This window comes from Scyliorhinus torazame, chromosome 15 (assembly GCF_047496885.1).
Source record: "Scyliorhinus torazame isolate Kashiwa2021f chromosome 15, sScyTor2.1, whole genome shotgun sequence".
Lineage (NCBI taxonomy): Eukaryota > Metazoa > Chordata > Chondrichthyes > Carcharhiniformes > Scyliorhinidae > Scyliorhinus > Scyliorhinus torazame.
Genome location: NC_092721.1, coordinates 77,588,479 through 77,615,274, shown reverse-complemented (window position 1 = coordinate 77,615,274; position 26,796 = coordinate 77,588,479). Strand labels below are relative to the sequence as shown.

General features: G+C 51.3%; 1 long non-coding RNA gene across 1 annotated transcript in view; it reads right to left on the bottom strand.

The window, feature by feature from the left end:
• The window catches only part of LOC140391407 (uncharacterized), a 38,896-nt gene extending 14,479 nt beyond the window's left edge, over positions 1 to 24,417 (bottom strand). The window contains exons 1-2 of the long non-coding RNA XR_011935050.1: positions 24,315 to 24,417; positions 21,178 to 21,369 (exon numbers count right to left, since the gene is read on the bottom strand). This is a non-coding gene — a long non-coding RNA (uncharacterized lncRNA). The remainder of the gene's footprint in view (positions 1 to 21,177; positions 21,370 to 24,314) is intronic.
• Positions 24,418 to 26,796: the final 2,379 nt, after the last annotated feature.

Below are 26,796 nucleotides of genomic sequence, written 5' to 3'. Positions count from 1 at the left end.
GCAGTTAAGAGTCAACCACATCGCTGTGTGGGTCTGGAGTCACATGTAGGCCAGACTGGGTAAGAACGGCAGTTTTCCTTCGCTGAAGGACATTAGTGAACTAGGTGGGCTTTTACAAAAATTAGCAATGGTTTCATGGTTATCATTATACTTTTAATTCTAGAATATATTTATTAAATTCAATTGTCACCATCTGATGTGGCAGGATTTGAAACCAGGACCCCAGAGCATTACCCTGGGTTTCTGGATTACTTGTCTAGTGGCAATACCACTACGCCACCGCCTCCCCTCAGGCGAGATGGGCCTAATAGAGCCGGCAAGCCCAGCTACACCAAGATCGAGCGGTCATCTTTAAAGGACGTCCCAATCTGTGAGATGAATGAACCCTGCCCCACCTCCCACTCTCCGCTCCCCGCACCCCCCCCTCCAAACGGCCATGAAGGAGCCCCCAACAAGCTTTGGGACCACCAGCTTCTGAAGCCCCAACCCTCATTTCCGTGCAATGTTGTACGGACAGCGGCTCATAGCACCATTCTGGAGACCCTATTTGCCAAATATTCAAGGGCGCCTCCAGATTTGTCGAGGCATCTGAAGCACATCTTCAGCATGCTGATTGCTGACTGTACTGTTAAGCAAGTGGACAAAAACTTGGCAGATGAAATATAATGTAGGAAAATGTCAAGTTATGCACTTCGGAAGGAATAATAAAGGACCTGAATATTATTTAAATGAAGAAAGACTAGAAAGCTGCAGCACAGAGGCATTTGGGGGTCCTTGTACATAACTCACAAAAAGCTAGCATGCAAGTTCAGCGGGTAATAGGGAAGACACATGGAATGTTGACCTTTGAATAAAAGCGAATGGAGTATAAAAATAAGGAACTCTTGCTAAAGCTATCCAAGGCACTAGTTAGACCACACTTGGAATACTGTGAACAGTTTTGGTTCCCGAAGGAAAGATATATTGACATTGGAGGCAGTCCAGAGAAGGTTCACTAGCTTGATCTCGGGTACATAGAACATAGAACATAGAACAATACAGCGCAGTACAGGCCCTTCGGCCCACGATGTTGCACCGAAACAAAAGCCATCTAACCTACACTATGCCATTATCATCCATATGTTTATCCAATAAACTTTTAAATGCCCTCAATGTTGGCGAGTTCACTACTGTAGCAGGTAGGGCATTCCACGGCCTCACTACTCTTTGCGTAAAGAACCTACCTCTGACCTCTGTCCTATATCTATCACCCCTCAGTTTAAAGTTATGTCCCCTCGTGCCAGCCATTTCCATCCGCGGGAGAAGGCTCTCACTGTCCACCCTATCCAACCCCCTGATCATTTTGTATGCCTCTATTAAGTCTCCTCTTAACCTTCTTCTCTCCAACGAAAACAACCTCAAGTCCATCAGCCTTTCCTCATAAGATTTTCCCTCCATACCAGGCAACATCCTGGTAAATCTCCTCTGCACCCGCTCCAAAGCCTCCACATCCTTCCTATAATGCGGTGACCAGAACTGTACGCAATACTCCAATTGCGGCCGTACCAGAGTTCTGTACAGCTGCAACATGACCTCCCGACTCCGGAACTCAATCCCTCTACCAATAAAGGCCAACACTCCATAGTCCTTCTTCACAACCCTATCAACCTGGGTGGCAACTTTCAGGGATCTATGTACGTGGATACCTAGATCCCTCTGCTCATCCACACTTTCAAGAACTTTACCATTAGCCAAATATTCTGCATTCCTGTTATTCCTTCCAAAGTGAATCACCTCACACTTCTCTACATTAAACTCCATTTGCCACCTCTCAGCCCAGCTCTGCAGCTTATCTATATCCCTCTGTAACCTGCTACATCCTTCCACACTATCGACAACACCACCGACTTTAGTATCGTCTGCAAATTTACTCACCCACCCTTCTGCGCCTTCCTCTAGGTCATTGATAAAAATGACAAACAGCAACGGCCCCAGAACAGATCCTTGTGGTACTCCACTTGTGACTGTACTCCATTCTGAACATTTCCCATCAACCACCACCCTCTGTCTTCTTTCAGCTAGCCAATTTCTGATCCACATCTCTAAATCACCCTCAATCCCCAGCCTCCGTATTTTCTGCAATAGCCTACCGTGGGGAGCCTTATCAAACGCTTTGCTGAAATCCATATACACCACATCAACTGCTCTACCCTCATCTACCTGTTCAGTCACCTTCTCAAAGAACTCAATAAGGTTTGTGAGGCATGACCTACCCTTCACAAAGCCATGCTGACTATCCCTGATCATATTATTCCTATCTAGATGATTACAAATCTTGTCTCTTATAATCCCCTCCAAGACTTTACCCACTACAGACGTGAGGCTCACCGGTCTATAGTTGCCGGGGTTGTCTCTGCTCCCCTTTTTGAACAAAGGGGCCACATTTGCTGCCCTCCAGTCCTCTGGCACTATTCCTGTAGCCAATGATGACATAAAAATCAAAGCCAAAGGTCCAGCAATCTCTTCCCTGGCCTCCCAGAGAATCCTAGGATAAATCCCATCAGGTCCCGGGGACTTATCTATTTTAAGCCTGTCCAGAATTGCCAACACCTCTTCCCTACGTACCTCAATGCCATCTATTCTATTAGCCTGGGGCTCAGCATTCTCCTCCACAACATTATCTTTTTCCTGAGTGAATACTGACGAAAAATATTCATTTAGTATCTCGCCTATCTCTTCAGACTCCACACACAATTTCCCATCCCTGTCCTTGACTGGTCCTACTCTTTCCCTAGTCATTCGCTTATTCCTGACATACCTATAGAAAGCTTTTGGGTTTTCCTTGATCTTTCCTGCCAAATACTTCTCATGTCCCCTCCTTGCTCGTCTTAGCTCTCTCTTTAGATCCTTCCTCGCTACCTTGTAACTATCCATCGCCCCAACTGAAACTTCACACCTCATCTTCACATAGGCCTCCTTCTTCCTCTTAACAAGAGATTCCAGTTCCTTGGTAAACCACAGTTCCCTCGCTCGACGCCTTCCTCCCTGCCTGACCGGTACATACTTATCAAGAACACGCAGTAGCTGATCCTTGAACAAGCCCCACTTATCCAGTGTGCCAAACACTTGCAGCCTACTTCTCCACCTTATCCCCCCCAAGTCACGTCTAATGGCATCATAATTGCCCTTCCCCCAGCTATAACACTTGCCCTGCGGTGTATACTTATCCCTTTCCATCATTAACGTAAACGTCACCGAATTGTGGTCACTGTCCCCAAAGTGCTCTCCTACCTCCAAATCCAACACCTGGCCTGGTTCATTACCCAAAACCAAATCCAACGTGGCCTCGCCTCTTGTTGGCCTGTCAACATATTGTTTCAGGAAACCCTCCTGCACACACTGTACAAAAAACGACCCATCTATTGTACTCGAACTATATCTTTTCCAGTCAATATTTGGAAAGTTAAAGTCTCCCATAATAACTACCCTGTTACTTTCGCTCTTATCCAGAATCATCTTCGCCATCCTTTCCTCTACATCCCTAGAACTATTAGGAGGCCTATAAAAAACTCCCAACAGGGTGACCTCTCCTTTCCTGTTTCTAACTTCAGCCCATACTACCTCGGAAGAAGAGTCCCCATCTAGCATCCTCTCCGCCACCGTAATACTGCTCTTGACTAGCAGGGCCACACCTCCCCCTCTTTTGCCTCCTTCTCTGAGCTTACTAAAACACCTAAACCCCGGAACCTGCAACATCCATTCCTGTCCCTGCTCTACCCATGTCTCCGAAATGGCCACAACATCGAAGTCCCAGGTACCAACCCATGCTGCCAGTTCCCCTACCTTGTTTCGTATACTCCTGGCATTGAAGTAGACACACTTCAAACCACCTACCTGAACACTGGCCCCCTCCTGCGACGTCAAATCTGTGCTCCTGACCTCTATACTCTCATTCTCCCTTACCCTAAAACTACAATCCAGGTTCCCATGCCCCTGCTGCATTAGTTTAAACCCCCCCAAAGAGCACTAACAAATCTCCCCCCCAGGATATTTGTGCCCCTCAGGTTCAGATGTAGACCATCCTGTCTGTAGAGATCCCACCTTCCCCAGAAAGAGCCCCAGTTATCCAGAAATCTGAATCCCTCCCGCCTGCACCATCCCTGTAGCCACGTGTTTAAATGCTCTCTCTCCCTATTCCTCATCTCACTATCACGTGGCACGGGCAACAACCCAGAGATAACAACTCTGTTTGTTCTAGTTCTGAGCTTCCATCCTAGCTCCCTGAAAGCCTGCCTGACATCCTTGTCCCCTTTCCTACCTATGTCGTTGGTGCCAATGTGGACCACAACTTGGGGCTGCTCCCCCTCCCCCTAAGGACCCGGAAAACACGATCCGAGACATCACGTATCCTTGCACCTGGGAGGCAACATACCAAACGTGAGTCTCTCACGCTTCCACAAAATCTCCTATCTGTGCCCCTGACTATAGAGTCCCCAATTACTAATGCTCTGCTCCTCTCCCCCTTCCCTTCTGAGCAACAGGGACAGACTCCGTGCCAGAGGCCCGTACCCCATGGCTTACCCCTGGTAAGTCCCCCCCCCCACACGTATCCAAAGCGGTATACTTGTTTCTCAGGGGAACGACCGCAGGGGATCCCTGCACTGACTGCTTCTTCCCAGTCCCCCTTACAGTTACCCACCTATCTCCAATCTTTGGTGTAACTAACTCCCTGAAGCTGCTATCTATGACCCCTTCTGCCTCCCGAATGATCCGAAGTTCTTCCAACTCCAGCTCCAGTTCCCTAACTCGGTCTTGGAGGAGCTGGAGATGGCAGCACTTCCTGCAGGTAAAATCAGCAGGGACACCAACTGCATCCCTCGCCTGATTTTCTTATGAGGCAAGGTTGAGTCGATTGGGCCTGTATTCATTAGAGTTTAGAAGAATGAGAGGTGGCCATATTGAGACAGGGAGGATTCTCAAAGTGGTTGACAGGGAAGATGCTGAGAGGTTGTTTCCCCTTGTGAGGGAGTCTCGGACCAAGGGCAGAATCTCAGAGTAAGGGGTCACCATTTAAGACAGAGGTGGTCTTAAATGTGATCAAATGTAGTGAGTCTGTGGAATTCTTTACTGCAGAGGGTTGTAGAGGCAGGGTCGCTAAGTATGTTCAAGGCTGAGATAGACAGATTTTTAATCAGTAAGAGAATCAAGGGTTATGGGGATAAGGCAGTGTCACAACCCCCACAATAACCACGGTGAAATCATTGGCGATCTCCCTGTGGGACTCATGGAGTACCAGCTTCCCAGGTATGGGGTAGAAGCCACCCAACTGGAGCTCGTTCAAGACTACACATAAATCTGGACCAAGCTGGGTCTGCAGTTGTTGATTGTCCCAACAAGGACTAGATTAGGAGCGAGTTACTGTCGTGAGCAGAGTTTGTACATAGTTCAATAGATCCTCGTTCCACTACCGCTGGCTTCCTCAAGTTACTAAAGGCAGGAGAACAGAGTTGAGGATTATCATATCAGATTAATTATGAAATCATTGAATGGCGGAACAGACTCGATGGGCCGAATGATCTACTTCCCACAAGTCGCGAATGACGTGGGACTGGATTCTCGCCCCGCCGCGCCACAAATTCTCTGTTACACCGGCCGGTCAATGGGGTTCCCCATTTTGAGGCAGCCCCACACCATCCGGAAACCCCGGGCACCACCAAACCGGAGAATCCGGCTATGGAGAATCCTGCCCATGCTGTTAGGTCATTTGGATTTCTGATTTCTCTCTCTGTGTACCCGAACAGGCGGCAGAGTGTGGTCGCTAGGAGTTTTTCACAGCAACTTGATTGTAATATGTTCATGTAAACCTACTTGTGACAATAATAAAGATTATTATTACAATTCTGCTCCTACATCTTAAGGTCTTGTTCACCACCACCTTCCGAGGGTAAATGCAAATGAGCCGCAAATGGGCAATAAATGCCAGTCTTGTCAGCGACACCTACACCTCAAGAATAACTCGGAAAAATGTCATCTTACCTTTTGTATTGATATGCATACTTTTAAATTGAGGTGAGGGGAAGAGCCAGGTATTTGATTTTCATTGCAGCTTTCCACACATGATCACAATATTTCTTCACTGGACACATAGGAAATTGATTGAAACGTTGATGACAATTTGACACTACATGACTGCTTGAATGGGGTCTTAGGAAGTTGCACTGAAATGAATTTAATTTGATTTTCTTCAACCCAAGTTGAAGTCAGGATCCTTTGATTGGTAAATGTGATAAAAGTTTAAAGTAATAGATTTTGTAGAAGGCCTTTCTAATTGGTTCTTTTTGGAAAGACGCATTTTCCCCACAAGAGGGCTATTAAACTATGAAATATTATACTTTCAAGCAGCCATTTCGGTCAGATAATAAGCAAGTGATGTGAGCCTGCTGTCTTCCCGTTGGCTGTGGTTTGAAGAGTTTTGTTAGTCGGGCTTCATTGGCTTTGTATCGGCAAGCTTCTTGCTCCACTGGTACAGTTCAGCCATTGGGAGGGGAGCAAATTCTAGCCTCTCAGCAATGGAACCCAGCCATAGGATATATTTTAAAAGGGGTTGGGCAATGGTTAGAAATAGGGAGGCGGAGTTGTGTTTTGTGGGAGCAAGAAAAGCTTTAATGGAGGAGTTCCTATTAAATCTGAACAGGTCCAGGGCAGCACAGTGGTGCAGTGGGTTAGCACAGCTGTCTCACGGCGCTGAGGTCCCAGGTTCGATCCCGGCTCTGGGTCACTGTCAGTGTGGAGTTTGCACATTCCCCCCGTGTTTGCGTGGGTTTCGCCCCCACAACCCAAAAATGTGCAGAGTAGGTGGATTGGCCACACTAAATTGCCTCTTAATTGGGAAAAATAATTGGGTCATCTAAATTTATTTTAAAAAAGAGAAAAAAATCTGAACAGGTCCTTTTAAAGACTGTTGTTGAGGCTGCTTACACAAAGCCCCAGTGGAAACCGAGCAGGCTCTGCTTGCTGATATTTGTGCATCACATCAACGTACCATTAACATTATAGAATCATAGACTCATAGAGTCTACAGTGCAGATGGAGGCCATTCGGCCCATCAAGTCTGCACCGGCCCTTGGGAAAAGCACCCTACCTAAACCCACACCTCCACCCTATCCCTGTAACACAGTACCCCCACCCAAACGTTTTGGACACTAAGGGCAATTTAGCATGGCTAATCCACCTAACATGCACATCTTTGGACTAATGGATTATGGATTAATGAGGCGTCTGTCTGTTTCAGGATGGAATCCAGGCTGATCATTCCATAGCTTCCAACAAAATGGCCTTGTTGCCATTGAGAATGGAATTAAAAGTGCTGTCCCACTATTCTGTCTGCACAACTGAAGTATGCCTTCCAGGGAAAGCGGAAAAATATGACCCTGAAATTCTTTATCATTGAGGAACGGTGAGGTTCACTGGATTGCCCAATGCTAACTATAAGGATGATTTTCTGCTCTATTAACAGGTAAGTAAGTAAAGTCGTAATAGCCCCAGATGAGCCTCGGCTGCTTTTCCCTTTGAGGGAGGAGAGCTGACTGGAGCTGAGGATCACCACACCTCAGGCTAGGTTGGTGGGCTTTCATCAATAACCTGAGCCGGGACGGAAATTCAACCCACTGTCGGCCTCGCTCTGCACCACAAACCAGCAGTCCAGCCAACTGAGCCAAACCGGCCCCAACAGATAATATTCCGATGTTGACTGGACGTATTAGGAAATCCCAGGATTTTACATCCGTTAATTTAGAAACAAATCCCATGAGACATACCTGCAATTTGATAGATGGAATGAACGTGTGAGCTTGTTTATAGCTCATTAGAAGTTTATCTCTTCGCTTCAGTTAGAGAGCAAAATAGCTGGGCGAGTCCATTAAATACTGTGAGTAAGGAAACAATACGATCATGTTGCTTTGTTTCTTAATCATCATGCTGGCAATTGCTGTCACTGATTAAGACAATAATTGAATTCTGTCAGTATTAGTCGACAGGTAGGGGGGAATGAAATTATGTAGCAGATGGCTCAAGGCGAGACATTAACAAAGAAGCCTTCCTGTCCTGCTGGGGCACTTCTGTCCAAAGTAGTTCAAAGTGCCCAATGCCAAATCTTAGCTGTGCAACATTACCGACCTTGCTTGTAATTCAGGACAACGCTGCCACCACCTGTGTCATAGTCACACAGATACAAGACAACATTATCAGAGATTGATAGATGCTGGGCCAGGTTCTCCGTTCCCGTGACTAAGTGTTGATGCCGGGGCAGGATTAGTGGACTTTTACGACAGCAAAATTGGCACCGCACCTGGATCAATTCAGCGACCAATAAGGGGCGAGCACCGGCGCCATGTGGAACACGACAGAATCCAATGAAAAACGGTGTCTGATTCGCAGGATTCAGAATTAGCACTCAGGAGACTGACAAGCTGCAGCCGCATGTACAAACTTCACTCCCCACACACACCATCCCAACCAACACGATGGCAACAAGACGAGCGGCACCAAAATTTACAGATGCCGAACTGTTGACCTTGTTGGACGCCGTGGAGGAGAGGCAGGCGACCCTGTACCCCAGGGTGGGAGGGAGGCTGCCAGCCGCCGCCATTCTCCGGGCCTGGACGCAGGGGGCAGTCGTCGTAAGTGCCGTGGGCAACAGCGCGAGGGCCGGCCAGTAGTGCAGCAACAACCGCACGTCCTCCTCAGGGCGGACAGGGTGAGTAGGCAGCCCCTAGCACCAAGGCCTCCACCATGGACATCACCCGTGTGGTGTTGGCCTGGGCGGCAAGCATGGTTGGCATCCAGCTCCTGCAGGCGGTTGGATTCCTCCAACTGCGCCTGCAGGTGCTGGATGCTCGCCGACAACCCCTCATGCAGTCCCTGGCTCTGTGACTGCATCTCCACGATCGATGGGACCATCCGCTCCAGAAGCCTGAAACTCATCTGGACACAGCTAGTCCTTCGGGTCAGTTTGCCGCCGACCATCTGCACCCCGCCCCCCCCCCGGAGTTCCCATCTCCACCTGCTGACCCGGAGCATGTGTATGGTGGTGCACACTAGATAGTGCCCCAGGAGCCTCTTCACTAAAGTGCCCAACTGGGGTGAGTGTCTCTGGGTTGGTGGAGGATGTTGAGACAGCTGTGACGGGAAGTCAGTGTCCTCCTCGGATCCGAGCTCCAGGATGTCTCAGGCTGCGGGTATAGGGCTCCCGTCCGTGTCGGTCTCGTCTTAGTCACTGGTTGACACACTGGATTCTGATTATGTCTGGCGATGGGGGCCACAGGGGACACCTGAAAGCCCTTGCCATCACCAGACGCTCCTACAAGACGCATGATTGTATCGTGGGCCGTGGGGGAGTGGTAGAATGTGGGGGTGTGGGGGGAAGGGGGTGTAGGGGCGGTGGTGGTGGAGAGAGGATGCAGGGATGGTGTAGGTCTGAGGGTTGTATGTGGGTGGGGGTGCTGGGGGGGGCGGCACACATGCCATGCCATGGAGGACCGCACCTCAGCAGGATCTCACTTCCTCGCCCAATGCTGACCTCCTCCGCGGTGACTGCCCTTGGGCCATCCAACCACGTCCAGTGCCCTCTTCCGCTGCGGTGCGGGGCCATAGGTCTGGTGCTACCCCTTCAGACTTCTTCCTCGCTCGGCGGTTGTGCGCAGTCTTTTCCTGTGGGTCGGGAGGGGGGGGGGTGAAAACAGAAACTGCACAGTGTTAGACAATACATGCAGCCCCTTATTGGTCGCTGAATTGATCCAGGTGGGTAACTGGTGGCTTCAGTGGCCAGGGCACTTGGCCATGGCGGTCGGTATGGGAGCAGGGTGGGATTCGGCCTCCCCCCATGTGGTGAGGGGGTTGGGGTTACAGATGTGTGGGACGGGGATTAGTGCCAGGGGCACAGTGCTGCCTACTCACCCAGGCCATTCTGAGAAGGTCGTGCAGATTTGTTCTGTATTGCTCGCCTGTCCGGACGGTTTTGCCCACGATGCTGATGACCTCTTCCACCTGCGCCCAGGCCAGAATGGTGGTGGCTGGCAGCCTCCTTCCCATCCCAGGGTACAGGGTCGCCCACCTCTCTTCCACGGCGTCCAGCAACGTCTCCTGTTCCGCGTCAGTAACTCTCGGCGCCACGCGTGTTTGGGGAGCGAAGTGTGCATATGCAGCTGCAGCCTGTCAGTCTCCTGAGTGCCAATCCCGGACCTGGTGAACCTGGCACTGCTTCTCATTGGAATCAATCGTGTTCTATGTGGCGCCGCTGCTAGCCCTTTAACGAACGTTGAATTGGTCCAGGTGGGGCACCAGTTTTGCTGTCGTAGAACTTCACTAATCCTGTCCCAGTATCAACAGTATCAACTTAATCTCAGGCACGGGGAATCCGGCTGAGAGGTTTTACATTTGTTCGTGCAGACATTGCTCCACACCCTCAGCATTGACAGAAACATCTCCCCCTAACTGATGAGGTTGTGCTACGGGGGAGCTGTGCCATATAATTAATTAAATCTTTAAGGACATAGGATTATAATTTCATTACCATCTGTCTGGGAGTGAATGTATATTTAATGCATATGTATATTTAATCAGCTCCAGAAGGACTCTATTATGATGTTCCTGATCATCTGTGCACTATAAATACTTTATGAAATCTGAAAAGGTGCAGGGTTATAATGCTCAACCTTCCTGTATGTGAGTGAGTGTGTATTTGTAATTAACAGGAACAGTAATTGCAGGATTTAACAGGTAAACTTTCTCCAATTATTTCGTATGAACAAAGAACAAAGAACAAAGAAATGTACAGCACAGGAACAGGCCCTTCGGCCCTCCAAGCCCGTGCCGACCATACTGCCCGACTAAACTACAATCTTCTACACTTCCTGGGTCCGTATCCTTCTATTCCCATCCTATTCATATATTTGTCAAGATGCCCCTTAAATGTCCCTATCGTCCCTGCCTCCACTACCTCCTCCGGTAGTGAGTTCCAGGCACCCACTACCCTCTGCGTAAAAAACTTGCCTCGTACATCTACTCTAAACTTTGCCCCTCTCACCTTAAACCTATGCCCCCTAGTAATTGACCCCTCTACCCTGGGGAAAAGCCTCTGACTATCCACTCTGTCTATGCCCCTCATAATTTTGTATACCTCTATCAGGTCGCCCCTCAACCTCCTTCGTTCCAGTGAGAACAAACCGAGTTTATTCAATCGCTCCTCATAGCTTATGCCCTCCATACCAGGCAACATTCTGGTAAATCTCTTCTGCACCCTCTCTAAAGCCTCCACATCCTTCTGGTAGTGTGGCGACCAGAATTGAACACTATACTCCAAGTTGTATGATTTAAGATCAGAATAAACATCAAATATTGTTGCTGTAGAAAACAGAAATATAAAACTATAACCCTGTGGTGGTATGTATTAGGGGTAATACGGTACACCACGTGTCGACAGGCTATTGGTGGAGGGATGCCAGGTCCTGATAGGATCTGCCACCTACTGGACTCCACCCAGAAATGCCGGTATAAGAACCCAGTTTTTCCCTCCATTTCCCTCAGCAGCTGCATTCTGTAACCACGCTGCTGGGGATAAAGTTCTGCTTAATAAAGCCTTCAATTGACATTACCTCAACCTGCCTCGCGTCATATTGACGGTGCTACAATTTATTAAGCAGAATTTAAATTGAAGAAAACGATTTGGGAACATGGAGCTCCGAATCACCCCGGAGTGCCTGCGCATCGCACCCCAAGCAGCTAACTCGGCCTCTATCTTCAAACACTGGATGGCATGCTTTGAGGGCTACCTCTGAACGGCCCCCGGCACACCGACTGACGAACAAAAGATGCAGGTCCTTTATTCCAGGGTGAGTCCTGACGTCTACTCCCTTATCGAGGACGAGGACGGTTTCACCGGTGCCATCGCCGCGCTGAAGGATATCGACATCCGGCCCGCCAACCAGGTTTTTGCTCGCTACCAGCGCGCCACACGACGGCAATTTCCGGGGGAATCGCTGGACGGGTTTTATAACGCCCTGCAGATCCTGGGTCGAAACTGCAACTGCCCGGCGGTAACAGCGAGTGAACACACAGAGCTCCTGGTCCGCGATGCGTATGTGGCAGGTTTGGCCACTTCCCAGATCCGCCAGAGGCTTCTGGAAAAAGAATCTCTGGGACTTACAGAAGCTCGGGCCCTGGCAGCATCCCTCGATGTGGCCTCGCGTAACGCCCGCGCCTACGCCCCCGACCGCACTACAGCCCCTTGGGCTCCGTGGACCCCCGCTGCGGTCGACTCTCCGACACCCCCCCCCCCACCTCCGCAAACCTGCACGGCCAAAACACCAGACCAACCGGGGGGCCCCGCTGCTATTTTTGCGGCCAGCCGAAACACCCTCGGCAGCGATGCCCGGCCCGCGCGGCTACTGCCGGTATAAGAACCCAGTTTTTCCCTCCATTTCCCTCAGCAGTTGCATTCTGTAACCACGCTGCTGGGGATAAAGTTCTGCTTAATAAAGCCTTCAATTGACATTACCTCAACCTGCCTCGCGTCATATTGACGGTGCTACAAACCCATGACAGTTAGACCTCAAGGTAACATTGGAAGAAATGTCAACAAGCCTGGGTGTGGGTGCAGGTGAAAGTTCAAACTGTGGAAAGTGGCATCACATCGGGAAGCCAGCTGTTCTGCACTTTACTCAAATGCATTCAGCTGTATGCATGCAAGCAATCCTTTGAGAGAGGCAGGTTGCTAATTAGCAAAGGTAATAGTTCAATAAGAGTGATATTTTCATGCACTTTTGAGTTTGCATTAGGCCCATTAGTTTCCGGGTTTTCTGAAATTAACCAGTGAAAGTAAGGCAAGAAAATAATGGCAAGTCTTACTTTCTAGAGGGAAGGAACGTTTGATGAGAGCTGATGTTCTGCACTTTGAAGACTTGTCCTATCACATCAGCATTAGTGGCACTTTGGCTGCCTTGGTTTGGGTATCAACCGGGGAGTGCAATGATGAGCACCAGGACTAGCAGAGTGCTGGGTACAGACCTGTATCTGCACTGCAAAGCAGCAAAGAGCTTTGAACATGCAGGAAGGACAACGCAAAGGGCTCAGATTCCCCTGAGACAATTCTGAAGGAGGGAGGAGGATAAACATAGGGAGAAAGAATGTCCGTCAGCGAGTCACATTCCTCTCAGAGACATCCTTATTAAAGCAAAATTTACTTAAGTTGCTCCAATGCACCCGTGTCACCAGAAAATGTAATGTCACTCTTTGACATGTTGCTAAATAGCATCCTGAAACAGGGGGAAACAGATGTCATTGTCCACATTGGTACGAATGACATAAGCAGGAAGAGGGAAGAGGTCCTGCAAAAACAATTCAGGGAATTAGGTCAGGAGCTAAAAAGTAGGACCTCTAGGGTAGTAATCTCAGGGTTCCTCCCCATGTCACATACTATTGAGATTTGGAACAGGGAGATAGTACAGTTGAACACATGGCTAAAGAGCTGGTTGTGATGATATGCATGTATACATCAATGTATATAGTTACCTATCAGTGCACATAGTTATTGGTATGACCTCCGACCAGCAGATGGCGTTAGAGATCTATCACATGACTCGGGACACTTGCCAGTTGGTAGTGAGTGCTACGACAAGATGGTCGCACTAAGAGTAGCTCCAGGAGAATTCACTGAATTAATTTAGAAGCCATCGTCTATATTATGGTTCATTAGTTATCTTTTCCACGGGTTTGTTAATAAATCATCTTTATAGTGAAACAACTATATGTTCTGTGTACATCATTACAACGGCCATATCGCAGAACACAACACTGGTGTAGGAGGGAAGGCTTTAGCCGTGTGGATCACTGGGATATTGTAGCGCACAAAGACTCCGAGAGACGAATAGAGTGAAGTCGATGAGGCTTTATTAAGCGTGTCTGTTCCCCCGCAGCTCGGTAGTAGACTGGCCTGCGGGGGAGGACTCCGGCTTCTTATACTCCGCCTTCAGGGCGGAGCTAGAGGTCAACGGCCAACCAGGACCCGGGATCTGTCAGCCAATGACATTAGATCTTCCAGTCCCACATGACCCCTAATACATACTACCACATTCACCCCTTGTCAAAAATGAACCCGGCGGGGTGATGCTTCGCATGGTGGTAAGGGTTTACAGGGCTGGTCCTGGGAGGAAAACATTCATATGGCAATACAGTATGTACAATTTTGTCCTGTTTCAACTATTTACAGAAGGTATCGGGAGAAAAAGCAAAATGTTCTTGTGAAAAGTCCATATATTGATTTAGATCGACGCCACGAGTTGGTCGGGCGGTCTGGTCGTCCGTGTCGATCGCCTCGGCCCCGGTGGTGGTGGTGGTGTTTGTTCCGGTGTTGCCGTCTCCGGGAGCCTTACGGTTTCAGCTTGGGCTTTATTCTTGGTCGGGCCTGGGGGGAGGGGGACCGATCCTCCTGGGAAGGGGGCGGTCGCGGGGTGCGGCGGTGGCAGGAAGGGGGGAGTTGGGTGAATGGTGTCGGGGGGGTGTGTGTGTTGCCGGCGGGCGCCAGATCTCGCAGGGAGACCGTGTCCTGTCGGCCGTCGGGGTACTCCACGTAAGCGTACTGCGGGTTCGCGTGGAGGAGGTGAACCCTTTCGACCAACGGGTCCGCCTTGTGTGCCCGCACATGCTTTCGGAGCAAGATGGGTCCTGGGGCCGCCAGCCAGGTCGGCAGCGACGTTCCAGAGGAGGACTTCCTAGGGAAGACAAGGAGACGCTCATGAGGCGTTTAATTAGTGCTCGTACACAATAGCGACCGGATGGAGTGGAGAGCGTCCGGGAGGACCTCCTGCCACCGTGAAACTGGGAGATCCCTGGACCGTAGGGCCAGTAGGACGGCCTTCCAGACCGTGCCGTTCTCCCTTTCTACTTGCCCGTTCCCCCGGGGGTTGTAGCTGGTCGTCCTGCTTGAGGCTATGCCCTTGCTGAGCAGGAACTGGCGCAGCTCGTCACTCATGAAAGAGGACCCCCTGTCGCTGTGGACGTATGCGGGGTAACCGAACAGTGTGAAGATGCTGTTCAGGGCTTTAATGACTGTGGCCGCGGTCATGTCAGAGCAGGGGATGGCGAATGGGAAGCGAGAGTACTCGTCCACCACATTAAGGAAGTATGTGTTGCGGTCGGTGGAGGGGAGGGGCCCTTTGAAATCCAGACTAAGGCGTTCAAAGGGGCGGGAAGCCTTAATCAGGTGCGCACCATCCGGCCTGAAAAAATGCGGTTTGCATTCTGCGCAGATGTGGCAGTTCCTTGTGACTGTACGGACCTCCTCTAAAGAGTATGGGAGGTTGCGGGACTTGATGAAATGGTAAAACCGAGTGACCCCAGGGTGGCAGAGGTCCTCGTGGAGGGTTTGGAGGCGGTTAATTTGTGCGTTGGCACATGTGCCGCGGGATAGGGCATCGGACGGCTTGTTCAGCTTTCCGGAACGGTACAAGATCTCGTAGTTGAAGGTGGAGAGTTCGATCCTCCACCTTAGGATCTTGTCGTTGTTGATTTTGCCCCGCTGTGCATTATCGAACATGAAAGCTACCGACCGTTGGTCGGTGAGGAGAGTGAATCTCCTGCCGGCCAGGTAATGCCTCCAATGTCGCACAGCTTCCACTATGGCTTGGGCCTCCTTTTCCACTGAGGAGTGGCGGATTTCTGAAGCGTGGAGGGTTCGGGAGAAAAAGGCCACGGCTCTGCCCGCTTGGTTAAGGGTGGCCGCTAGAGCTACGTCGGAGGCGTCGCTCTCGACCTGGAAGGGGAGGGACTCGTCGATGGCGCGCATCGTGGCCTTTGCGATATCCGCTTTGATGCGGCTGAAGACCTGGCAAGCCTCTGTCGACAGAGGGAAGGTCGTGGTCTGTATTAGGGGGCGGGCCTTGTCTGCGTACTGGGGGACCCACTGGGCGTAGTATGAAAAGAACCCCAGGCAGCGTTTTAGGGCTTTTGAGCAGTGCGGGAGGGGAAATTCCATGAGGGCGCGCATACGTTCGGGGTCGGGGCCTATTATCCCATTGCGCACTACGTAGCCCAGGATGGTTAGCCGGTTGGTGCTAAAAACACACTTGTCCTCGTTGTACGTGAGGTTCAAGGCTCTAGCGGTCTGGAGGAATTTTTGGAGGTTGGCGTCGTGGTCCTGCTGATCGTGGCCGCAGATGGTTACATTGTCGAGACACGGGAACGTGGCCCGCAACCCGTGTTGATCAACCATTCGGTCCATCTCTCTTTGGAAGACCGAGACCCCATTTGTGACGCCAAATGGGACCCTTAGGAAATGGTATAATCGCCCGTCTGCCTCGAAGGCTGTGTACTTGCGGTCACTTGGGCGGATGGGGAGCTGATGGTAGGCGGACTTGAGGTCCACGGTGGAGAAGACCTTATACTGGGCAATCCGATTGACCATGTCGGATATGCGGGGGAGAGGGCACGCGTCTAGTTGTGTGTACCTGTTGATGGTCTGGCTATAGTCTATGACCATCCTTTGCTTCTCCCCTGTCGTTACTACCACCACCTGCGCTCTCCAGGGACTATTGCTGGCCTGGATTATGCCCTCCTTTAGTAGCCGCTGGACTTCGGACCGAATGAAGGTCCGGTCCTGGGCGCTGTACCGTCTGCTCCTAGTGGCGACGGGTTTGCAATCCGGGGTGAGGTTTGCAAACAAGGATGGGGGTTGCACCTTGAGGGTTGCGAGGCCGCATATAGTGAGTGGGGGTATTGGGCCGCCGAATTTGAAGGTTAGGCCCTGTACGTTGCATTGGAAATCTAATCCCAGTAATGTGGGGGCGCAGAGTTGGGGAAGGACGTAGAGCCTCTAGTTTTGGAACTCCCTACCTTGCACCGTTAGGGTAACTATGCAGAATCCCTTGATCTGTACGGAGTGGGATCCTGCAGCTAGGGAAATCTTTTGTGCGCTGGGACGGATGGTCAAAGAACAGCATCTTACCGTGTCGGGGTGGATAAAACTCTCCGTGCTCCCGGAGTCGACTAGGCATGGTGTTTCGTGGCCGTTTATTAGCACAGTTGTCGTCGTCGTCTGGAGTGTCCGGGGACGAGCTTGGTCCAGCGTCACAGAGGCGAGACGTGGTTGTAGTAGTTGATCGTCTGCCTCGAACCCCGTGGAGCCGTCGATACTGGGGTCCGTTGTTGCCATCCAAGATGCCATCGGGGGTGAACAAGATGGCCGCCCCCGTGCATCGCACAGGTCTGGGGCGGTCCAAGGTGGCGGCGCCCCTCCTCCCCTCGTGGTGGCCGGGACCCAAAATGGCGGCGTCTGCGGATCGCACATGGGGCGCTGGGGTTGGGGAGCGTCAGGAACGCGCGGGGCTCCCTCTTCTTTGGGGACAGCGGTGGTCGGGACCCACATTGGTAGTGCCGGCGGGTCATACGTGGGGTCCGGAGGGGGGGGTTGGGGAGCGTAAGCGGCGTGCAGGGCTCCCTGTTCTCCCGGGACAGCGGTGGTCGGGACCCAGAGTGGCTGCGCCTGCGGGTCGTACACGGGGCGCTGGGGAGGTTGGGGAGCGTAAGCGGCGTGCAGAGCTCCCTGTTCTGCCTGGACAGCGGTGGCCAAGACCCAGAGTGGCTGCGCCTGCGGGTCGTACATGGGGCGCTGGGGGGGTTGGGGAGCGTAAACGGCGTGCAGGGCTCCCTGTTCTGCTGGGACAGCGGCGACCTCCCGGGACCGGCACACAACCGCGAAATGGCCCTTTTTCCCGCAGCTCTTACAGGTCGCTGCGCGGGCCGGGCAGCGCTGCCGGGGGTGTTTCGCCTGGCCGCAGAAATAGCAGCGGGCTCCCCCTGTGCGACTCGGCGTTTGGACCGCACAAGCCTGTGGGGTGTCCGGGGGGGGGAGGGGGTTTGTCGCGACGGGTGCGTACGGAGCCCACTGGGCTGCCGCGCATTCGGGGCCGTAGGCGCGGGCGTTTCGCGCGGCCACGTCCAGGGAGGCTGCTAGGGCCCGTGCCTCTGAGAGTCCTAGCGACTCTTTTTCTAGAAGTCTTTGGCGAATTTGGGAGGAGTGCATACCTGCCACAAAAGCATCGCGCATTAACATGTCCGTGTGTTCGTTTGCGTTCACCGACGGGCAGCTGCAGGCTCGTCCCAAAATCAGCAGCGCGGCGTAGAATTCGTCAATCGATTCTCCGGGACTTTGCCGTCTCGTCGCGAGCTGGTAGCGAGCGTAGATTTGGTTAACTGGGCGGACATAGAGACTTTTCAGTGCTGCGAACGCCGTCTGGAAATCCTCCGCGTCTTTGATGAGGGAGAAAATCTCCGTGCTTAACCTCGAGTGCAGGACCTGTAGTTTCTGGTCGTCTGTGACCCGGCCGGTGGCCGTTCTGAGGTAGGCCTCGAAACAAGTCAGCCAGTGCTTGAAGGCTGCTGCCGCGTTCACTGCATGGGGGCTGATCCTCAGGCATTCCGGGATGATCCTGAGCTCCATAGTCCTTTTTAGGCACGCTTAATAAATTGTAGCGCACAAAGACTCTGAGAGACGAATAGAGTGAAGTCGATGAGGCTTTATTAAGCGTGTCTGTTCCCCCGCAGCTCGGTAGTAGACTGGCCTGCGGGGGAGGACTCCGGCTTCTTATACTCCGCCTTCAGGGCGGAGCTAGAGGTCAACGGCCAACCAGGACTCGGGATCTGTCAGCCAATGACATTAGGGCTTCCAGTCCCACATGACCCCTAATACATACTACCACAGATGTCTACTGGGAAAGGTGGGACCTGTACAAGAAGGACGGATTGCCCCTGAACTGGAGGGGCACCGATATCCTGGGCAGGAGGTTTGCTGGTGCTGTTTGTGAGGGTTTAAACTAGTATGGCGGGGGTGGGTGGGAACCGGAACACCAGACCAGTAAGTGTAGAGGCTGGGGAAAAAAGTGAGACTGAGATAAACATAGTGAGGAGTAAGAGCAGAGAAAGGGAATCCTCAGGGTTCAGCGAGACTGTAGGTCTGAAGTGTGTTTGCTTCAATGCAAGAAGTATAACAGGTAAGACCGATGAACTGAGAGCCTGGATTACTGCATGGAACTATGATGTAATTATAATTGTGAAGTCATGGCTAAAGGAGGGACAGGACTGGCAACTTAACATTCTGGGATATCGTTGTTTTAGACAGGACAAAAGGGAAACAAAAGAGGTGGAAACTCCACACAGTCACCCAAAGCTGGAATTGAACTTGGGTTTGTATCTGTCGAAAGAGAGAGAGAGAGAGGCCAGAGCTAAATCTGACAGTGCTGTATCTGTAGAGAGAGGGAGAGAGAGAAAGAGAGTCCAGACCTAAAACTGGCAATGCTGTATCTGTACACGGGCAGCACGGTAGCACAGTGGTTAGCACTGTTGCTTCACAGCACCAGGATCCCAGGTTCGATTCCCGCTTGGGTCACTGACTGTGCGGAGTCTGCACGTTCTCCCCGTGTCTGCGTGGGTTTCCTCCGGGTGCTCCGATTTCTTCCGATTGGTCTGCCCCAACCCTTAAAAGAGCACCCTATCCAGGCCCATTCACCACCCTAATCCCGTAATCCCATAGCCCCACGTAACTTGAACATCTTTGGACTGTAAGGGGTAATTTAGCATGGCCAATCCACCCAGCCTGCACATATTTGGATTGTGGGTGCAAACTCCACACAGTCACCCAATGCTGGAATTGAACTTGGGTCCCTGCACTATGAGGCAGCAGTGCTAACCACTGTGCCACCGTGCCACCCACCACAAACATTTCAATTTATATCAAAACCCAGCATTGCCAACACTGGTAGCTCTGTTGGCTTATGTTTCCTCATTATTTTAACTCTTGCTCTTGGGGCAGCACGCTGGCAAAGTGGTTGGCACTGCGGCTTCACAGCATCGAGGACCCGGGTTAGATCCCGGCCCCGAGTCACTGTCCGTGTGGAGTTTGCACATTCTCTCCGTGTATGCGTGGGTCTCACCTCCACAACCCAAAGATGTGCCGGGTAGGTGGATTGGCCACGCTAAATTGCCCCTTAATTGGAAAAAAAAATGAATTGGGTACTTTAAATTAAAGAAAATCTCTTGCTCTCTTCTTTCGACATACGCTGCAGTGGTTGAAGAAGGCGGTGCACCGTGACTTTCTCAGGGGCAATTATGGATGGGCAACCAACACTGGCCTTGCCAGCAATGTTCCCATTCCATGAATGGTTTAAAAAAAGAAAATATACTAAGATGATACAACAAAATAATTAAACAGCTCATGCCACTGGTTATCTCTCTGTACCTCAGATAGGTTTTGAGTGTTGTGTGAGGTTCATTGGCGCAAGCTAGCCACAATTACCACATAGCATTCACCCCATCTACAATATTCTTATAACTACTAAGTAAAAGTATTGAAAGAAAATGAAAGAGCGCTATTTAAATCTTCCTCCTGCCAATTACTCACAGCCGTTTCCAGGAGATTAATTTGTAATTTTCAGAGAGTCCAGGTGTGGTACCCTCAATAACGACGCTTAGAGTGTAAACAGTAAAGACGGCTTTAATAAACTAAGAACTAGACTAGTGCCGAGGCGTGTGCTAACAGCTGCACTGCCCACAAGGCAGCCCCTTATATACGGCTCCCAGATGGGCGGAGCTGGAGGCGGAGTTCCCCAAGGTCCCAAGCCCGGTCTTAAAGGGAACATCACCTTACATGATGACAAGGGTACAGTGGTACAGTAACCGTTCATCACACCAGGACAATGCTGGAAGGTTTACTGTTGTCAAGGTCAAACAATGGCTTCCTCAAGTGTGTTTCCCTCTGCTTACACTTTAAAGTCAGATCTGAACCAAACTCTGGAACTATAATCTTATCGAAAACCCAATTACAGAAAAGTAGTAATGATCTTCCCCATCCCCCCTCCCCTCCAAGGCCCTCATTGACCTTGGATCAATGAAAAGTCTGAGCACATCACTTGTTTTGGTAACATGAAATTTGGCATTGACAACTTATTAATAGTTTCCACTATAAAGAGACATTAATGCAGCTTGCCTTCTCTGAGCTCTCAATATACAAACTGCAATTTCCACTAATAACTCTAACGTTATAGGGTTTCTGATTTCTCTTGGGTTTTAATGGGCGTGAATCGCTCCTTCATTTTATTTTTGTTATGTGGAAAATTTCTCATTTTATGTTTTTATACAGCAATAAATATTTACCTGAAATCTTCAAACTGTTTATAACTTTATGTCTTCACTTTACAAAGCACATCAACAGGAAGTACCGGATTCATATTAAAGCTTTCTTGCTGCAGACGTCGTGACAATGTCTTTTTCTGAAAATCCCTGGAACCAGCAGCATCAAACGCTGCATGCCTTAGTCTGAGTGCTTCATCAGATTCTTTCCTTTCCCTTGTCACAAATCAGAATGGAATTTCAATTGTGATATAGGCAGTGTCTCAGAGGATATCAAGAAGTAAATAAAAGTGAAACATAAATCTGGGCCGGGATTCTCCCCTACCCGGCGGGGTGGGGGTTCCGGGGGGATGGAGTGGCGGGAACTATTCCGGCGTCAGGCCGCCCCAAAGGTGTGGATTTCCCCACATCTTTAGGGGCCAAGCCCTCACCTAGGTCCACGCTGGAGTGGTTGGTATGCCGTGGGCTGGCGGGAAAGGCCTTTGGCGCCACGCCAGCCGGGGCCGAAAGGACTTCGCTGGCCGGTGAAAGTTTGCGCATGCGCGGGAGCGCCAGCGGCTGCTGACGTCATCCCCGCGGATGCGCAGGGGGGGTCTCTGACGCGTCGGCCATGGTTAAGGCTGTGGCTGAAGCGGAGGGAAAAGAGTGCCCCCACGGCACAGGCCCGCCCGCGGATCGGTGGGCCCCGATCGCGGGCCAGGCCACCGTGGGGGCACCCCATGGGGCCAGATCGCCCCGCACGCCCCCCCCCCCCAAGACCCCGGAGCCCGTCTGCGCCGCATAGTCCCGCCGGTAAGAGAGTGGGTTGATTCTCGCCGACGGGACAGGCATTCCAGCAGCAGGGCATCGGCCCATCGCGGGCCGCAGAATCGCCGGTGGGGGCCTGCCGACCGGCGCGGCGCAATTCCCACCCCCGCCGAATATCCGGTGACGGAGAATTCGGCAACCGGCGGGGGCGGGATTCACGCCAGCCCCCGGCGATTCTCCGACCTGGCGGGGGGTCAGAGAATCCCACCCCAGGTTTTTCACAAATAACACACCAATCTTACTGTCTCCATAGCAGGCATAACCCACAGGTCCACATAAACAACCAGAATATTTTGTTCTTTCCAATGCCAACCATTTATGTGCAGAAGAAAGCATTCTTGTTTCAAATTTCATGAATAATGACTGCCCCGAAGCACAAAGGGTTTGTAATAATCCTGTCTTTTGGACTTTTTAAGTATCATTCCCGAATGCATTCCATCAAATGTGCATCTAAAATGTGTAAATTAATGTCCATGTCAAATTTAAATGAAATTCTTTGCTAACAGTGGTCGCCCTTTCTCATTATTAAATGTAAATTTAAAGCGGTCTTTTGCTTTGTTTGTTTTTGTAAACAATGGTAGATTGTACCCTTATCTTTTTGGAGCAAAATATATGCGTTACTTTGTCTCAAACAAAGTTCAGTCTACTTCCCAGCAGATCAGCAAACATGACAGGTATGACAGCGAACGTATTGTGTCTGTCGCAGTAACAGGAGCTTCCTGTGTCAAGAGGTCAAACTGCAGATGGTTAGGAAGACGGGACTGCAATCTGCAGAGGTTTGCAACACTTTAATTGATTGCTGGGGCAAAATAAAAATAGCAGACCTGAGAACCAAACCACAATTCACTTCAATATATGAGTGCTATTGTTAGTATAGCTGTCTGATTCCTACAGTGCAGGTCAGACCAGCTAAAGCTCAAAGCTGTTGACATGTATTCACCTGTATTTGGAAAATAGGCATTGAAACAAGAATAGGCCAGACAGTCTATCGAACCTGTTCTGTAGGGGGGAAGTAGGGGGTATAATTCAACATGATACCGATCCGGCTTATAACCCGAAGGGGGCAAGTTCATTACATGCCAAAAAGTACCCAGGATTACAAAAAAGGACAACATTAAACTAAAAGGAAAGCATAAAAAATGCCAGAATTAGCACAGATCTTGGCAGAGGACTGAGATACAAAGACAAAACAGAGATACAAAAGGGAATATGAAAATAAACTTGCAAATGCTATTAAAATCAAAACCATTCTTTATGCAATGACATTAGGAAAAGAGGCTGGTGAGAAGCAATGTGGACTTTGAAACTCAGATAACAGTGATTTTGTAAATGTAAATAAGGATCTTTTGGACATGTTGAATAATTATTTTGAGAATATGGAGCTGGATTCTCTAAAAATGGGGCTATGTCCTCACGCCTACGTACAAACTTTGGCGTTTCACCCCAGACTTTCCTAAAAAAAAAAATACCAATTCACTTACCTTCACGGGGCTGGCAGGGACCCGGGGAGCTTCACGCAGCTTTGGCTGCAGATATACACCCCCTGCACATCTGGTTCCGAGTCCGCGCATGCGCACGGCAACGGCCTCCAGAGACCGCAACGAACGTGATGGCAGACTCAGCCAGCGGACCTGGGCCAACAAACAAGGTCCCACCGATCTGCCCCGCACATGACCCGCCCGATCGCCACCAGGCCGCCCATAAGACCCCTCCCCAGTGCTTGAGCCCCCGCCACCCCAGCAGGGCGGCCGCGGACTGAGATTAGAACCACGTCATCGGGAATTCAGCCAGTCGGGACCGGAGTATCGCTGGGAGGGCCTCTGGCCCCCCAGCCGAACGCACGTAATTCACGTGTAAGCGATTCTCCGGGGACCGATTCAGGCCTAAACATCGATTCTCAGCCCCCATGCCAAACGCGATTTCGGCGCGGCGCTGCAGAGAATCCAGCCCATGGCCTCCACTGCCACCAATTGTTCCACCTCACAGAACGTGAAACCTCATCAAGCCCACAAACCACCCCCACTTAACCCTCACTTTACTATCGTCATAACACAGCCGTCTGATTGATTTGATAATCAATTCTAATTACTGCAGAAGAAATGAATGACCAGACCGATCTGGAAAGCTTCATCCAAATGATCCATAGTGCGGCAACTACAATGCTTCAGGGGTCTCTGACATTCAGAAACGCATCTTCCTCTGCTCTCCAGAAAGACCCTCCTTGTTTTTGGCACTGAGGCTCAGCATCCTCACCCGGTGAAGCGTCACTTTCTCTTCTGTCCTTTGAGTGGGGTTGCCCACAGTGGACCACGCCTCACTCCCCTTCACCTGCTCGCTTATGATGTGCTACTCACCGAGTGCTCTGCTTTCTAGCTAGATGTCGGACCACCCGAAATGATTGTGTCTGTGCTGGTGGATGGTCCTGAAGTATAGTGCAGGCTCTGTGAACCGTCCAACTGCTGGGGATGCTGGTGATGGCTGTGGTAATGACACTCGACAAGCTCGCTTTAATAAGGACATGGGAATTCCAAACTGCGTAAAATAAGAACAAAGTTTCATTTACACAAACGATATGTACACATAGCCCTGTGTGTTTCTAATCTGGTCGGTGCCTTACTCGTCAACCTTAACAACAATGATTAATGAGCTTGTACTCTGCAAGGAGCCCAAAGACAGCATTCCCATCCCCGAGATCACATTCGGGATATTACACTACACTTCAGGCCCTGTGAGAAACACAAAGTGGCGATGGAAACACAGGCAGCTCAACAGCTGCCTCAGTGAAAACAACCCCAGCAGTCAAGGAGCTACAGCAATATTGGAATAGAGTTTCCTCTAGACCCATGGTCTGGGAACAGTGTCTTCACAGTCAATGTCACAGCGAAGTGGTATGGGAACGGTGTTCTCACAGTCAGTGTCACTGAAGTGTTCTGGGAACGGTGTCCTGACAGTCAGTGTCACAGTGAAGTGGTCTGGGAACGGTGTCCTCACAGTCAGTGTCACAGTGAAGTGGTCTGGGAACGGTGTTCACAGTCAGTATCACTGAAGTGTTCTGGGAATGGAGTCCTCACAGTCAGTGTCACTGAAGTGTTCTGGGAGTAGAGTCCTCACAGTCAGTGTCACAGTGAAGTGGTCTGGGAACTATGTCCTCACAGTCAGTACCACAGTGGAGCGGTGTCCTCACAGTCAGTGTCACTGAAGTGTTCTGGGAACGGTGTCCTGACAGTCAGTGTCACAGTGAAGTGGTCTGGGAACGGTGTCCTCACAGTCAGTGTCACAGTGAAGTGGTCTGGGAACGGTGTCCTCACAGTCAGTGTCACAGTGAAGTGGTCTGGGAACGGTGTCCTCACAGTCAGTGTCACTAAAGTGTTCTGGGAGTAGAGTCCTCACAGTCGGTGTCACAGTGAAACGGTCTGGGAACGGTGTCCTCACAGTCGGTGTCACAGTGAAAAGGTCTGTGAACGGTGTCCTCACAGTCAGTGTCACAGTGAAACGGTCTGGGAACGGTGTCCTGACAGTCAGTGTCACAGTGAAGCAACCTGGGAACGGTGTCCTCGCAGTGAAGTAGTCTGGGAACAGTGTCCTCCCAGTGAGCGTCACAGTGAAGCAGCCTGGGAATGGTGTCCTCGCAGTCAGTGTCACAGTGAAGCAGTCTGGGAGCGGTGGGCGAGATTCTCCGACCCCCCTGCCGGGTCGGAGAATCGCCGGGGGCTGGCGTGAATCCCGCCCCCGCCGGTTGCCGAGTTCTCCAGCACCGGATATTCGGTGGGGGCGGGAATCCCGCCGCGCCGGTTGTCGGTTCCCCCCCGCGATTCTCCGTATGGGCCGAGGTCCCGTCGCTAAAATGCCTGTCCCGCCGGCGTAGATTAAACCACCTACCTTAACGGCGGGACAAGGCGGCGCGGGCAGGCTCTGGAGTCCTGGGGGGGGGGGGGGGCGCGGGGCGATCTGGCCCCGGGGGGTGCCCCCACGGTGGCCTGGCCCACGATCGGGGCCCACCGATCCGCGGGCGGGCCTGTGCCATGGGGGCAATCTTTCCCTTCCGTCTTCGCCGCGGTCTCCACCATGACGGAGGTGGAAGAGACTCCCTCCACTGCGCATGCACGGGAATGCCGTCAGCGGCCGCAAACGCTCCCACGCATGCGCCGCCCGGAGATGTAATTTCCGCGCCAGCTGGCGAAGCACCAAAGGCCTTTTCCGCCAGCTGGCGGGGCGGAAATTCGTCCGGCGCGGGCCTAGCCCCTTAAGGTTGAGGCTCGGCCCCCCAAGATGCGGAGCATTCCGCACCTTTGGGGCGGCGCGATGCCCGACTGATTTGCGCCGTTTTGGGCACCAATCGGCGGACATCGCACCGATACCGGAGAATTCCGCCCGGTGTCCTCACAGTCAGTGTCACAGTGAAACGGTCTGGGAACGGTGTCCTCACAGTCAGTACCACAGTGGAACGGTGTCCTGACAGTCAGTGTCACAGTGAAGCAGTCTGGGAACGGTGTCCTCACAGTCAGTGTCACAGTGAAACGGTCTGTGAATGGTGTCCTTACAGTCAGTGTCACAGTGAAGCAGTCTGGGAACGGTGTCCTCACAGTCAGTGTCATAGTGAAGCAGTCTGGGAACGGTGTCCTCACAGTCAGTACCACAGTGGAACGGTGTCCTGACAGTCAGTGTCACAGTGAAGCAGTCTGGGAACGGTGTCCTCACAGTCAGTGTCACAGTAAAACGGTCTGGGAACGGTGCCTCACAGTCAGCACCACAGTAGAACGGTGTCCTGACAGTCAGTGTCACAGTGAAGCAGTCTGGGAACGGTGCCTTACAGTCAGCACCACAGTAGAACGGTGT